Source organism: Salvia miltiorrhiza, chromosome 3 (assembly GCF_028751815.1).
Source record: "Salvia miltiorrhiza cultivar Shanhuang (shh) chromosome 3, IMPLAD_Smil_shh, whole genome shotgun sequence".
NCBI classification, from domain to species: domain Eukaryota; kingdom Viridiplantae; phylum Streptophyta; class Magnoliopsida; order Lamiales; family Lamiaceae; genus Salvia; species Salvia miltiorrhiza.
This window is the reverse complement of record NC_080389.1, coordinates 6,622,784-6,638,220: the sequence shown is the minus strand read 5'-3', so window position 1 is coordinate 6,638,220 and position 15,437 is coordinate 6,622,784. Positions and strand designations below refer to the sequence as shown.

The 15,437-nt window shown below is 38.7% G+C and overlaps 1 long non-coding RNA gene across 1 annotated transcript; it reads left to right on the top strand.

Annotated features, from left to right (window-relative positions):
- The first annotated feature begins 11,527 nt into the window (after positions 1–11,527).
- Positions 11,528–15,066, top strand: LOC131017249 (uncharacterized). The gene is made up of 3 exons (XR_009099498.1): positions 11,528–12,219; positions 14,327–14,386; positions 14,892–15,066. It is a non-coding gene; the product is annotated as an uncharacterized LOC131017249 (long non-coding RNA).
- The last annotated feature ends 371 nt before the right edge of the window (positions 15,067–15,437 follow it).

Here is a 15,437-nt window from a genome sequence, read left to right as displayed (position 1 = left end):
CGACTCCGAAAAGGATCCGGAGGAAGACCCAGAAGAGGATCCGGAGGAAGACCCAGAAGAGGATCCGAAGAAGAGCAAGTCTGCTAGCTCCCATGGATCGATAGTCTAGGGCAGTTGTATTTGCTTGTATGATATATCTCGAACTCGTGGGTTGTAATATTCATCTATCTAGGAAGTTGTTACTACAGGAACGGTAACTACCTATGGACCGTTCTATAACTCCATATTATTCGAAGAGGCCTCTAGGAGGCAGAATCTTTAAGTACTTATATATAAATTCACGCCTTCAGTAAATTCGTGTGTTAAGTACTTATTATATTTCGTTGATTTAAAAGTTTTGCATACGATATAGCTAGTACAAGGAATTGAAGAAGCCATGAACGAGTGTTAGAATACATCTACCATGTACTAATAAACATATTATATTGACTTATCAGAATGCCACCAAAGAGAGGACGTCCAAGAGGTGGGAGAAGAATTCCACAAAATGATGAAAGAGGTCCAGAACCAGGGCCAGAACCAGAAATAGCTCCACAACCAATACGGCCAGAACGTAGAATAGAGGAATTGTTTTTACGTCAAAACCCACCTGTATTCAGCGGTACAGGAGATCCAGCTGAGGCTGAAACTTGGGTGCGTGCAATCGAACGCATCTTCAACTTTCTGCGCTGCACCGACCAGGAACGTTTAACCTGTGTATCTTTCCAACTGACGGGATCGGCTGACTTCTGGTGGGAAGCCAGAATGAAGACAATGACAGCTGATCAACTAGAAAACCTCACCTGGGAGCAGTTCAAGATTGGGATATATGATAAATATATACCCAAAAGTTACCGAAAGAAGAAAGAGATGGAATTCTATAACCTGAAACAAGGAAGGATGACGGTTACACAGTATGATAGGATGTTTTGCGACATGTCCAGATATGCCCCAAAACTAGTTGATACAGATGAGAAAATGGCTGAAAAATTTTGTGCCGGTCTGAGGCATGAAATCAGGATGGCTTTGGCTAGTCATGGAGGGTTGTCGTATACTGAATCCCTCAGTAGAGCTCTAGACATTGAGGCAGCAATGCCATGGGAAAGACCAGTGGCAACACCTATGCCACCACCCCCACAAGCCCAATCCCAGAACTACAAAGGGAAACGAAAATGGGAAGGCAATTACAATGGCCAAACTGAGAAGAAACCATGGCAGGGACAACCACCCCAGCAACAGGGCTTTGGAAGGCAAGTTGCTCCTAATCAGGCGGGGAACAACCAACAGAAAACTTCACCCTGCCCAAAGTGCAACAAAAACCATGGTGGAATTTGCAAGGCTGGCAGTGATAGTTGTTACATCTGTAACCAGAAGGGGCATTATGCAAATCGTTGCCCAAATAAGCAACACGGGATGAGCTTAAGGCCAAACCCACCATTCCAAGCCCCACATCTGAGAGCTATCCAAGCGCTACCCCAGCCACGTCATCTGCAATTGCCGCAGCCTCAACAATCACATCAACCACAGCTGCCACAACCACAGCCACGTCAGCAGCAACAAAAGATGCAACCGTATCACGCAAGAGCCTATGCTATCAAACAGAACCAGCCCGAGAAAAACCAGGGAAACCTGGCAGGTATGGGCATGCTACTCAACACACCTGTTGTACTTCTGTTTGATACGGGTGCTTCACATTCTTTCATTGCAAGTGCATGTGTGGACACCCTAGGACTCAAAATAGAAAGATCTAATCAGGACATGAGTATCTCTTCACCAATAGGAGGAACAATGACAGTAACGCATGTTTGCTCGAACTTAGAATTGAACATAGGATCACTAGAGGTCATAGCAAACAACGTATATGTTATACCAATGTCGGACGTTGATATAATCCTAGGAATGGATTGGCTAGCTGAAAACTACGCTACAATCTTATGCAACGAGCGGAAGATCTCTTTCAAATTTCCAGAAAAAAATGCTTGGGAATTTCACGGGACAAGAATGGGTAGGAGAATACCAATTATATCCACCCTACAAGCAAGAAAGATGATGAATAAGAAGTACTCTCAGGCATTTCTCGTGTACCTAAACGGGAAAGCTGAGACAAAAAGAGCAATTGAAGATGTGGATATCGTACGAGAATTCCGTGATGTGTTTCCAGAAGACTTGCCAGGATTGCCACCTAATAGGCAAGTGGAATTTACCATAGACTTAGAACCGGGAGCGGCGCCAGTATCAAAGGCACCGTATAGGATGGCTCCAAAAGAATTGGAGGAACTAAAAATTCAATTGCAGGAACTACTGGACCTAGGTTTCATCAGACCTAGTGTATCCCCATGGGGAGCACCAGTTTTGTTTGTCAAAAAGAAAGATGGCACCTTGAGAATGTGCATTGACTATAGAGAGCTGAACAAGCTAACACTCAAGAACAAATATCCTTTGCCAAGGATAGATGATTTATTTGACCAACTTAGGGGTGCGAGTGTATTTTCAAAAATCGACTTGAGATCTGGCTATCATCAACTGAAGGTCAGACAAGAAGATATACCCAAAACAGCTTTTCGAACAAGGTATGGCCACTACGAGTTCGTAGTTGTGCCATTCGGGCTAACAAATGCACCAGCTGTATTCATGGATCTCATGAATAGGGTTTTTCACCCCTACTTGGACAAGTTCGTCTTAGTGTTCATAGATGACGTCCTCATCTACTCCAAAAATGAAGAAGAACATAAAGAGCATTTGAGGACCACTCTACAAACGCTAAGGAATGAACGACTCTACGCCAAATTCAGCAAATGCGAGTTTTGGCTGAGAGAAGTCACATTTCTAGGACACATCGTATCATCAGAAGGAATCAAGGTAGATCCTGCTAAAGTGGAAGCAGTACAAGAATGGAAGTCGCCAACAAATCCAAACGAGATCAGGAGTTTCTTAGGATTGGCTGGCTATTATCGAAGGTTTATTGAAGGATTTTCGAAAATAGCAAGGCCAATGACGCAACTGCTCAAGAAGGGGATCAAGTATACTTGGACGGACGAGTGTGAGGAGAGTTTCCAAAAACTCAAGAAGATGCTAACTACTGCGCCGGTTTTAGCAGTCCCCGAACCAGACAAAGAATATGTAATCTACACGGATGCGTCCAAAAATGGACTAGGTTGCGTGTTGATGCAAGATGGCAAGGTAATAGCATATGCATCACGACAACTTAGACCTCATGAGTTGAATTATCCGACTCATGATCTGGAACTAGCTGCAGTAGTACATGCATTAAAAATCTGGAGACATCACCTATATGGAGTTAGGTGTGAGATTTTTACTGATCACAAAAGTCTGAAGTACTTTTTCGAGCAAAAAGATCTAAACATGAGACAAAGGAGATGGCTCGAATTAGTAAAGGACTATGACTGTGGTATTAACTACCACCCAGGCAAGGCTAATGTAGTAGCCGACGCATTAAGCCGAAAAGTCTCGTCAAAATTAGGACATCTTCTCACGAGAGAAGGTGAGCTTATAAAAGAATTTGACAAGATGAAGATAGAAGTGATTAAACCACCTGGAACTATAGCAGGCGTTGTTGAGACAATACCTAGTTTAAGAAAAATGGTGGTAGAAGCACAAAGAAAGGATGAGAAGATGGAAAAATTACGGGAAAAGATAAGATTAGGAGATCTCAAAGATTTCCAAGAAGCACCAGACAATGCCATACTCTTTGAAGGAAGGATATTCATTCCTCAAGATGAAGAACTTAAGAATAAAATCTTGAGCGAAGCCCATGATACCCCTTATACTGCCCACCCGGGAAGTACTAAGATGTATCAAGATCTAAAAGAGAATTTCTGGTGGGAAGGAATGAAACGAGATGTAGCCTCGTTTGTTGAACGATGTCTTGCTTGCCAGCAAGTGAAAGCCTTACACCAAAGGCCTTACGGGGAACTACAACCCTTGGAGATACCAGAATGGAAATGGGATGATATAGCAATGGACTTCGTCACAGGATTGCCAAGATCCAAGCGAGGTAACACGGCTATATGGGTCATTGTGGACAGACTTACGAAGTGTGCGCACTTTATACCAATCCCAATCACCCATGGATCCGACAAGTTAGCTCAACTTTATGTTAGAGAAATTGTGCGTTTGCACGGAGTGCCAAAGTCAATTACATCGGACAGAGATTCCAAGTTCACATCCAGATTCTGGATCAGTTTACAAAAAGAACTGGGCACAAGATTGAATTTTAGTACAGCTTTTCACCCACAGACAGATGGTCAGTCTGAAAGAACGATTCAAACATTGGAGGATATGCTGAGGACAGTAGTGCTAGACCAGGGTGAAAACTGGGAGCACATTTTGCCACTCATCGAGTTTGCATATAATAATAGTCACCAAGCGACTATCGTTATGGCACCCTACGAAGCACTGTATGGGAGAAAGTGTAGATCGCCACTTTATTGGGATGAAGTGGGCGAGAGAAAAATCCTAGGGCCAGACACAATAGGTGAAATGATTGAAATCGTTCGCCAAATCCGACAGAGGATTAAGGAGGCCCAGGATAGACAAAAGTCATATGCTGATAAACGCCGAACTGACTTACAATTTGAGAATGGAGAAAAAGTCTTTCTGAAAGTTTCTCCATCAAAAGGGATCATTAGGTTCGGAGTTAAAGGGAAACTTAGACCCCGATTTATAGGACCCTATGAGATCCTAGAAAGAATAGGCCCAGTGGCTTACAGGCTGGCATTACCGCCAAGCCTAGGAAATGTCCATAATGTTTTCCACGTATCACAACTTAGGAAGTACGTTTTCAATCCAAAGCACGTGATACACCAAAATGAGATGATCCTTAATCCAGACCTGAGCTATGAAGAAAGACCCGAAGCGATTTTAGATAAAAAGGTGCAACAACTCCGAAATAAATCAATCACCTCAGTGGAAGTTCTTTGGAGGCACCATGGGCAAGAAGAAGCTACGTGGGAGCTCGAAGACAAGATGAAAGAAAAATATCCAGAGTTGTTTAACGAAGGTATGCAAATTTCGGGACGAAATTTATTTAAAGGGGGGTAGTATGTGATGCCCCGCTCTTTTAAATACATATTAGATTAAATATGTGCATTAGTTATAAAATTCTTTTAATTATCTATGGTGATTATTTTGTTCAGATAATATTATTTCAGCAAAAGTCTGTATAAGAGATACAGAGCTGCGATTTAATATTCAGTCATGAATGAAACCAATAATTAAATTTATTGGTTTAACTATACGTTTGAGACTTTGTTTTACCAGTTTATTGATTTAATCAATATTATTAGAAAATTTAGATTTATAACCGATTTTATAAATCGTGTTATTTAAATCAAACTGCTAGAATTATAACTTGAGATCATATGCATAATAATTTTATTATTTCACATTATATGAGTTAAGGTATTAAGTCGCGAATTAATTCCGACTTTCACGTATTAAATCTCAAGATTGAGGATTTAATTTATGTAAATACGAGGAGTATTTATTAAACGAGAATTGGAGAATTATTACAGGAACTAGGAGAAACTAGATCACGGCACTACACGTATGTCTCGATTTTTCATCCAACACATCAATTCCTACACTATTTCCTACACTATTTCCTACACTATTCCCTACACTATTCCCTATACTATTCCACCTTCCCCTCCAATACACCATTACTGCAGAAGTTTTTCTAAAGATTTCAGATTTCTTCCTGTAGCATATCTGAACTCCATCACACCCCAAAGTTTCCTGTAGGAGAAGAAAATCACGCCAATATCCACAATTTTCAAAAGCTTCAGCACGCCGAGAAAGAAATTTCACGGCAAGATCACAATTGTCAAAGGATGCAAATTTCAACGATCAAATCTTCAAAAGTTGCAACTCCCGGTACCAAAATTTCCACCATTTTGATTCTGTTGTCTGCAGAAACTCCTCTATAAATTGAGGAGAGTTCTGCAGAAGGAAGAAGTGCAGCAAGAGGTGTGAGGCAAGAGAGAGTTTAGGAGATTTTTTTTTTACTTGCAAGAGCTCAAGTGAGCTCCCTTCGCCGGGCCATTTCTTCGTCGACCGGCCACTAGGCTCTGAACCGAGAACGTGTACTCGTTCCTCCATCTTTAGGCTACCAAACCCAACAATCGAAAGGCCAAAACCTTCTCTATATTTTCCCGACCAAAGGCCACAATATCCTTCGGAGGCCAACGTCGAATTCCCGACTTAGCCACCGGCCAACTTACGGCCTTCGTTTCTCACTATCCTTACGACGAAAAAGGATCGAGAAACCACCGTTGTGTAGCCTGATCTATCTCGCACGAGGAAAACTAAGTCGTAGACCTTCGCGGCTAAACCCCATCGCGGAACGACGACCAGAAAAAAAAACCCCGGCGAACAACTTCCATTAGTGCTCACTTGGACAAGGGTAAGTTGACGCCCTTATTTCGATGCATTCCCGTTTCTATTATATTATGAGAAATTTCTGGGGTATAGATGGGAGTGTGGTAAATATTCGTACAAAGTTTCATATCATTTGAACTTCGTTTACTACCCTTTTAAAATTCGAGAAGTCTACTGCCCGTATCTGCTAAAACTGTCGTGAGGCAGATGATTAGGTTAATTATTTCAGTAACCATATGTTGATATTTAGCTCTCAAATTTTTATTCTATGAAGATATATGTGTTAACTATCTACATATAAAATTTGAGCTCATTCAGGTAACGTTTGCTATTTTTCAAAAATCTGGACTTTCAGTTGGCAGAAACTGCCGAATCTGGTAGGCGATGGGAAAATCGCTATATCTCTTAAACTACTTGGAGTTTTTCAACATACTGTTTTTTTTAATTAAACTAGACTCAAAGAGGTTTCTATTGATATAAAATTAGACTCCATACGAGTTCGGAGTAAAAGCAGTTTATTAGTTGAAGTTGAATATATACAGTTTTGTTGAGATGGAAATGATTCAAAATAATTCTTATTAAGGATTTTAAAGTTTTATTGTTGATAAAATATCACTTTTAGTTTATAAATGAGCTATTGAGATATATAAATATTCTGAGAAAGATTTCATGAGAACTTGTTGGTAAAATTTTATTAGATGGAATAGTTGATAAATGAAATATTAAAGATTTATTAATTAAATGGTTAAAATATTAAAATTATTAGATCTTCTCGAAAATTTCTTTTTATAGTTAACTCCTTTTATTATTTTAAAATATTTTTACAAATGTTCCTAAAATCTCACAATGAAATTTTCATCAGGAATTAATGTTTAGAATTTATTAATGACTTATTAGTTCTTTTAATAGTAGCAATATATATATATTGATTGGCATTATTAAATGGGGAAAAGGAAAATATTTTATAAATTATTCTTTATTTATAATGGATAAATAAAGGAATAATATAAAATGGGCTTTCCTACATCCTCAAAGGTACATGAAGTATTTCGATAAAAGAAGAACGATTGTATATGAGTTAGATACAGTCGTTTAAGGAAATATGGGTAGTTAGAGAAATGAGTGAATAGTGATTCACTGCATTTGTTGTTATCTTTTCTATTATTCACTCGAACACATGTTTCGTGTTATCAAAGGTTCAAATAAACAAAAGCGCCTGAGTAACCTATCGCGCTAAGGAAAGAGAATCATTGTCTTAAGTAGCAAAACACTGCAATCAGGTAGGCATTACTTTCGTATATATCAAATGAGCTTAAATGTTACGTTCAAGCAAGTTATTTCATGACAAAATCTTTGAGTTGAAGTTATTTCAAGTATTGTCTTGCCATAAAATGTTTTAATTTCAGTATGATATCTATCTGATATGGCTTTGCCAGTTATCATGTAATCGAATTCGGGTCTTGAGCAGTTGATAGCTATCCTGCCTTGGCTAGTGTACACCAGTGACCGTGAGTCATCTAGCGGGTTGGCCGGTCAAGTGACCGTGAGAGGTGGCCACCTCTCCGGCACACAGATTCAGATATGATAGATTACAAAAGAACTTAGTCTGATCAGACGAACTTTAGAATCACAAATGAATTTAGTATGCTTAGGGCCTTTTTAAGTAAAAAAAAACCCTTGGTTATACTATTGAAATGGCATGACAATTTACATTTATTATGTATGTATATGATTTTCGGCATATGTCTACTGAGTACTTTGTACTCAGCCCTGCATGTATTTCTAAATGTGCAGGTTGAGCAGTGATGAGTGATGATGGGGTGTCGTGCGGAGCTTTGTCATATTTACTAAATAAACTCTTGGCGATACATGTCTTCATACATGTATCACGTTCTATTTCCGCTGCGAACACTCAGTTATGATGCATATTATCCTATTATGTTGGATTGTCAAATCAAGTTATTGTATAAACACTTAAATCGGATACTCTTGACCGATTACTCGCTCTTATCTATTTATGTGTGTTTTTTTTCTCATATGATGTCTCAATCTTAGTTCAATTCCTTTATTATTATTTATCACCCCTTTTCTGTCCCCTCTCCTAATTTCCCTTCCCTAGTCACGGTTTCCCGGCTTACCTATCCTTAGTTAAGACCGGTCGTGACATGAAAGGAGCATAGAAGATGTAGCAATTGTACGGGACTTTTCAGATGTATTTCCAGAGATTCTGCCAGGGCCACCACCGGACAGACCAATTGAGTTTACCATTGATTTGGAGCCCGGGGCAGCTCCCATTTCGAAGGCACCATACCGAATGGCTCCTAAAGAGTTGGAAGAACTCAGGATACAACTGCAAGAACTTTTGGAACTTGGATTCATTAGGCCAAGTGTATCACCTTGGGGTGCATCCGTACTTTTCGTGAAGAAAAAGGATGGCACATTGCGAATGTGCATAGACTATAGGGAACTGAACAAAGTGACACTCAAGAACAAATATCCTTTACCAAGGATAGATGACCTCTTCAACCAGCTCAAGGGAGCAAGCGTGTTCTCGAAGATTGATTTGCGGTCTGGTTATCACCAACTGAAGATTCGACCAGAAGACGTACCTAAGATGGCATTTCGAACTAGGTATGGCCACTACGAATTTGTAGTTGTGCCATTCGGGCTAACTAACGCGCCAGCTGTGTTCATGAACCTCATGAATCGAGTATTTCATCCGTACTTAGACAAATTTGTCTTGGTATTCATAGATGACATTCTGATCTACTCAAAGAATGAGAAAGACCATGAGGAACATCTGAGAATTGTTCTAGAAACGTTAAGGACGGAGCACCTTTATGCCATATTCAGCAAGTGTGAGTTTTGGCTCAGCGAAGTCACGTTTTTAGGACATATTGTGTCATCAGAAGGGATTAAAGTGGACCCTGAAAAAGTGCAAGCAGTGCGCGAATGGAAATCGCCTACTAACCCTAATGAGATAAGAAGTTTCTTAGGATTGGCAGGTTACTATCGGAGGTTTATGGAAGGATTTTCTAAAATTGCAAGGCCAATGACGCAACTACTCAGGAAGGGAATAAAATTTTCTTGGACAGAGGAGTGCGAGAAGAGCTTCCAAGAACTCAAGGAAAAGTTGACTACTGCACCAGTGTTAGCCGTCCCAACAGCTGATAAGGAATACGTGATCTACACAGACGCGTCCAAAAATGGACTTGGCTGCGTGCTAATGCAAGAAGGAAGAGTGATAGCATATGCGTCACGACAGCTTAGGCCACATGAACTGAATTACCCGACTCATGATCTGGAGTTAGCTGCAGTGGTGCATGTGCTGAAGATTTGGAGACACCACCTATATGGAGTTAGGTGTGAGATATTCACAGACCACAAAAGCCTGAAGTATTTTTTCGAGCAAAAGGACCTTAATATGAGACAAAGGAGGTGGCTCGAACTAGTGAAGAATTATGACTGCGGTATTAACTACCACCCGGGTAAGGCCAATATAGTAGCTGATGCATTAAGCCGTAAAACTCAATCTAGGTTGGGATGCCTCGTCACCCAATAGAATGAGCTCATCAAAGAGTTTGGAAAAATGAGCATAGAAGTGGTTAAACCACCAGGGATGATAGCAAGCGATACCTAACTTGAAAAAGATGATTGTAGAAGCACAAAGAAAAGACGAGAAAATGGAGAAACTACGGGAAGCAGTAAGGAAAGGAGGAGTCAAGAATTATCAAGAAGCAGCAGATAATGCTATCCTCTTTGAGGGAAGAATATGCATTCCCCGCGATGATGAGCTTAAGGATAAAATCATGAGTGAGGCTCACGATACCCCTTATACTGCCCACCCCGGAAGTACTAAGATGTACCAAGATTTGAAGAAGTATTTTTGGTGGGAAGGTATGAAACGAGACATAGCATCATTTGTATAGAGGTGCCTAGCTTGCAAGCAAGTGAAGGCTTTACACCAAAGGCCATTTGGAAAGTTGCAACCTTTAGAAATTCCGGAATGGAAGTGGGAAAACATTGCAATGGATTTTGTGACTAGTTTGCTCAGAACAAAGAAATGAAACACTGCAATTTGGGTAATAGTGGATCGACTCACAAAATGTGCTCATTTTATACCAATACCGATCACACACGGGTCAGACAAGCTAGCTCAGTTGTATGTTCGAGAGATTGTACGCTTACACGGTGTACCCGTGTCAATCACTTCAGACCGAGACTCAAAATTTACTTCTAGATTTTGAATGAGCTTACAAAAGGAGTTAGGCACGAGGCTAAATTTTAGCACCGCCTTTCACCCGCAGACAGATGGGCAGTCTGAAAGGACAATTCAGACCCTCGAAGATATGTTGAGAACAGTGGTCTTAGACAGGGGTGGAAGTTGGGAAGCAGTGCTGCCGTTGATTGAATTTGCCTATAATAATAGTTATCAGGCTACTATTGATATGGCACCATATGAGGCATTATATGGAAGAAAATGTAGATCACCGCTTTATTGGGATGAAGTGGGTGATAGAAAAGTTTTAGGACCAGACATGGTCAATCAGATGGTTGAGACAGTCCGCCAGATCAGAGGGCGAATAAAAGAGGCACAAGATAGACAGAAATCTTACGCTGATGCACGTCGAACTGAGTTATGTTTTGAAATAGGAGACAAGGTCTTCCTAAAGGTATCTCCTACCAAGGGGATAACTAGGTTTGGTGTCAAGGGAAAACTTAGGCCCCGATTCGTAGGACCTTATGAGATTTTGGATAGAATAGGCCCAGTAGCCTATAGGTTGGCGTTACCGCCAAGTTTTGAAAACGTTCACAATGTTTTCCACGTATCACAACTCAGAAAATACGTTTTCGATCCAAAGCACATAATCCACCAAGAAGAGATGATCCTTTGCCCAGACTTGAGCTATGAAGAGAGACCAGAGGCCATTCTAGATCGAAAAGTACAACAACTCAGGAATAAGGCAATCACATCAGTGAAAGTCTTATGGAGACACCACGGACAAGAGGAAGCCACGTGGGAGCTTGAAGACAAAATGAAGGAGAAATACCCAGAATTGTTTTAGAAGAAATATGCAAATTTCGGGACGAAATTTTTGTTAAGAGGGGTAGTATGTAGTGACCCGCTCTTTTATATATTTTAAATCTAGTAATGAGTGTTTATTTTTGTTCATCAGTGAATGAAAACGGTTTTTATCCTAATATGAATTCAGCTTATGATCCTGAATTTATATTGTTAAAGCAGTCAATGATATTATTTCAGAGTTATAACTGACTTAGCAAAGTCACGTTATTTATTTAAGCAAGATGAAATTAGATTTTATCTTTATTCAAGTCGTGATTTATTTCTGACTCGTGAGTTAATTAAATCTGCGGATTTAATTTAAATATTAGAACAACAAACGAATTAAATCTACGGATTTAATTTAGATTCATTTTATAATTTATCGATTTAAGCGAGAAATCACATGTCGAAATACGAGAATTATTTAAATAAACAGTATCAAGCAGATACGAGCACGCGATCCATCTTACAGTTACAGAATCACCGAGACAGAGAAAATACATCAATAATTCTCCTCTACATTTTTTTTTCTTTCTTTTTCTTCTCTTTTTCTTTCCATTAATTTTGTTCCCCACTTCATTTTACCACTAAATCTACTTTTTGACTTTCACCACCATTTTCCCCACCACTTTCACCACCATTTTCTCCACTACTCAATTATGCAACAACACATATTGTTCCAGCCATCAAGTCTTTTCTTCCCTCACCAAAACGTGTAGAAGAAGTTGAGAAAGGGAGAGAGAGTTTCCTCCAACTCCAAATTGTAACTTGAAGAGGTATATACTAAGCTTCTTTATTTTGAATTCGGTTTCATATCATCCAAACGGTTCCCAAAAATTCTCAAATTAATTGTGTATCATCTTTCATACGTTTTCTATATTTTGGTAAAATTTCAGAATATTTAGAGCTCGCATGATTTATTTATGAATTTGTAAACATCACTGCCCATCTGGAATACATTTTTGGTAAACAATCTTTGGGAGATCATAAGTAAAGTTTCAATCTGTGAAAACCTTTGAAACTTGAATATGTCACTCTAGACTCCCGTATCTTTCTTTTGACATCGGCCTCACCATTTTTGAGTAAGGGAAACAACCGGTATAAATTCTTGAAATCTAGTTCTTATTCCATGTACCATCCAGTAGATTTTACAAACCTACGACTTTGAGGTGGAAAAGGCCGACTTAAATATTTGATTCTCAAGCCTATCTTTCTACTGAATATTCACTGACATGTTGGGAACTTACTTGTTCAGTTTTAGAATTTTTGGTGAAGCCTAAAGTGGTTTTTCCGATTTATGTTCTGAATCTGCCAAATTTGAACTCTTTTTGTGCACTGAACTTTAGATAGTCATATCTTCCAAACCATGAAGGTTCTTAGAGTAAATCCAACTGGAGAGTGTTATGATCTCTCCCTAGTTTCCAGATTGACCTTTGGGGTTCCCAGTGGAGTTTTGTAAAGGGAGATATGAATTTTTAAAGAAAGCCCACTGACTTGGTTGTAATCTGGAAATATGAAATTTTCAGATTTTTGCTTGTTAAATACCCATCTTTGAGAGGGCATATCTTGCTCGTTTGAATTGTTTTTCATTCGATTCAAATTGGAGAATTATCCTTGAAATGTCTAGTTTCCAGAATGTCTTTTTGAGCCTCATTTGGAGATCCGAGGTAGATTTGGTGTCTGTTGTAAAACAAACCCTTAAGAGCTCAAGTTGTTGAATTATTTTCTATGTATCAAAGTTTATTTTAAAGGATGTTTCGTGAAAGATTTAGTATATGTGCGTAACAAGTTTGGGAATATTTATTTTAAATGAGGTCCGTTATTTATTTAAATTATGATGGACTTTTAATGAATATTTTTGGGATTAAACTCTTATTTCTTGATTTATATAAATTATTTTAAGGACTTATAAATATGAATTTCGTAGGCCTACTGACTTACTGTGATCGACGGTTTGTTGATGTCTAACAGCTTTGAAAATTTTATAGCAAGTCCCGACATGAGTCTTGAGTACCCTGGTAAAATTTCAAGCCATTCCAACTTCGTTTGATACTTCTTTAAAATGCGAAACCTAAACTGCACATTACTACCGAGAATTTCAGAGAACAGATGAAAGAGTCATTTATTTCAGTAGCTTCCTGTGTGATCTAGCTTTCCAAATTTTTATGGTATTAACCTTATTGTGTTAGCTAGATATCCACCAAAGTTGAGCCCAGTTTGACAACGTTTACTATTTTTCAAAAATCCAAGTTTTCGATTGTTCAAAACTACCGAACATGGTAGATCGTGGTAAAAACGTCATATCTCTCAAACCACTTGGGGTTTTCGACTCTACTTTTTTTTATATGAAACTAGACTCGAAGATCTTTCTTTCGGTATGAGTCTCGAGTCCAGGCGATGTCGGAGTCAGAACAGATTAAATTTTGAAGTTGAGTCAGTGTAAAAACAGAGCATGTTTTGATGATGTTTGATTGTGATTCTTATGTGCCTTATGTTGAGCCTTTTTATTTTATTTTATTTTTTTTAAATTTTATAACATTACTTGTTCTTATTTATTAAGCCCGATTAATTATGAGATTATAAAGCGAATAAGTTGAAGTATTTATTTTCTATTGACTACGAGGAGCAAGGTTTATTTAATTGGCGGATTAGAACACCCTAAGAGAACGGATTAATTTTTATTAATTATCCGGCTTCATGAGACGAAACTTAGTTTTTATTTAAATCCGATAGCTTGGATTAACAATAGAAATTTCCTGATTATTATTTCAGAATAATAATTCATGCATAAGGATCATGCATAGTTAAATACACATTCTCATTTGAGGATTTTTTTTATTCGAGCAAATATCTTATATATGTACATATATTCTCGTAATAAAGGTCAAGGGCGAGATTGATAATCTGTTGAGGAGCTTTTGTATCACAGAAAATTACTATCAGGTGGGCATTACTTTCATATATATCAAATGAGTTTAAATGTTACGTTCAAGCAAGTTATTTCATGACTAAATTAATTGAAGTTATTTCAAATATTGTCTTGCCATAAAATATTTAAATTTCAGTATGATATCTATCTGATGTGACTTTTATTATGCAATCGAATTCGGGTCCTGAGCAGTTGATAGCTATCCTGCCAGGGCTAGTGTACACCAGTGACCGTGAGTCATCTAGCGGGTTGGCCGGTCAAGTGACCGTGAGAGGTGGCCACCTCTCCGGCACACAGTTCCAGATATGATAGATTACAAGAGAACTTAGACTGCAGTCGAACTTTAAGAATCACAAATGAATTTAGTAAGCTTGGGCCTTTTAGCGAAAAACTCCCTTGCTGTACTGTTTATGATGGCATGACAATTTACAGTTTTGAAGCATGTGTTTTTATACTTAGGCATACGTGCCCACTGAGTACTTTTGTACTCAAGCCCTGCATATATTTCTAAATGTGCAGGTTGAGCAGCTGCCGATGGTGATGAAGTGACGAGCGGGACTCTTTTGTTTTATTATGTATTAATGAACTCTAGGGTTACATGTCTTCATACATGTAATCAGAACCTTATTCCGCTGCGTACTCAGAAGTTTTATGTTATTTTGGATAAGTCGGAGTTATCCGAATTTACTAGTTATTTGAGTCTATACGACTAAAACTCCGTTATATTATAAATATCCATGGTGTTAACATTGATGAAATACGATCCTTTCTTGTTTGATTATTCCCCTTTCTACCCCGCTTCTAATCTCCCTCCATTAGTCACGGTTTCCCCGGCTTAATTATCCTTAATTAGGACCGGTCGTGACATGAAGCTCTTTTCTTTCTCTCTCTATATATAGTCTATAGAACTTGTGTTCACATCATGAACTGAATAAGTCAATGTCTCTATACAAATAAAACATTGTGGTTATTCTCTTATCTGATGTGATTATTTCTCGATCTAGCTCGAAATGCCATATCAATTAACGAGGAGTTTCATGGTTTTATTGAAGACCAAACTGAGTT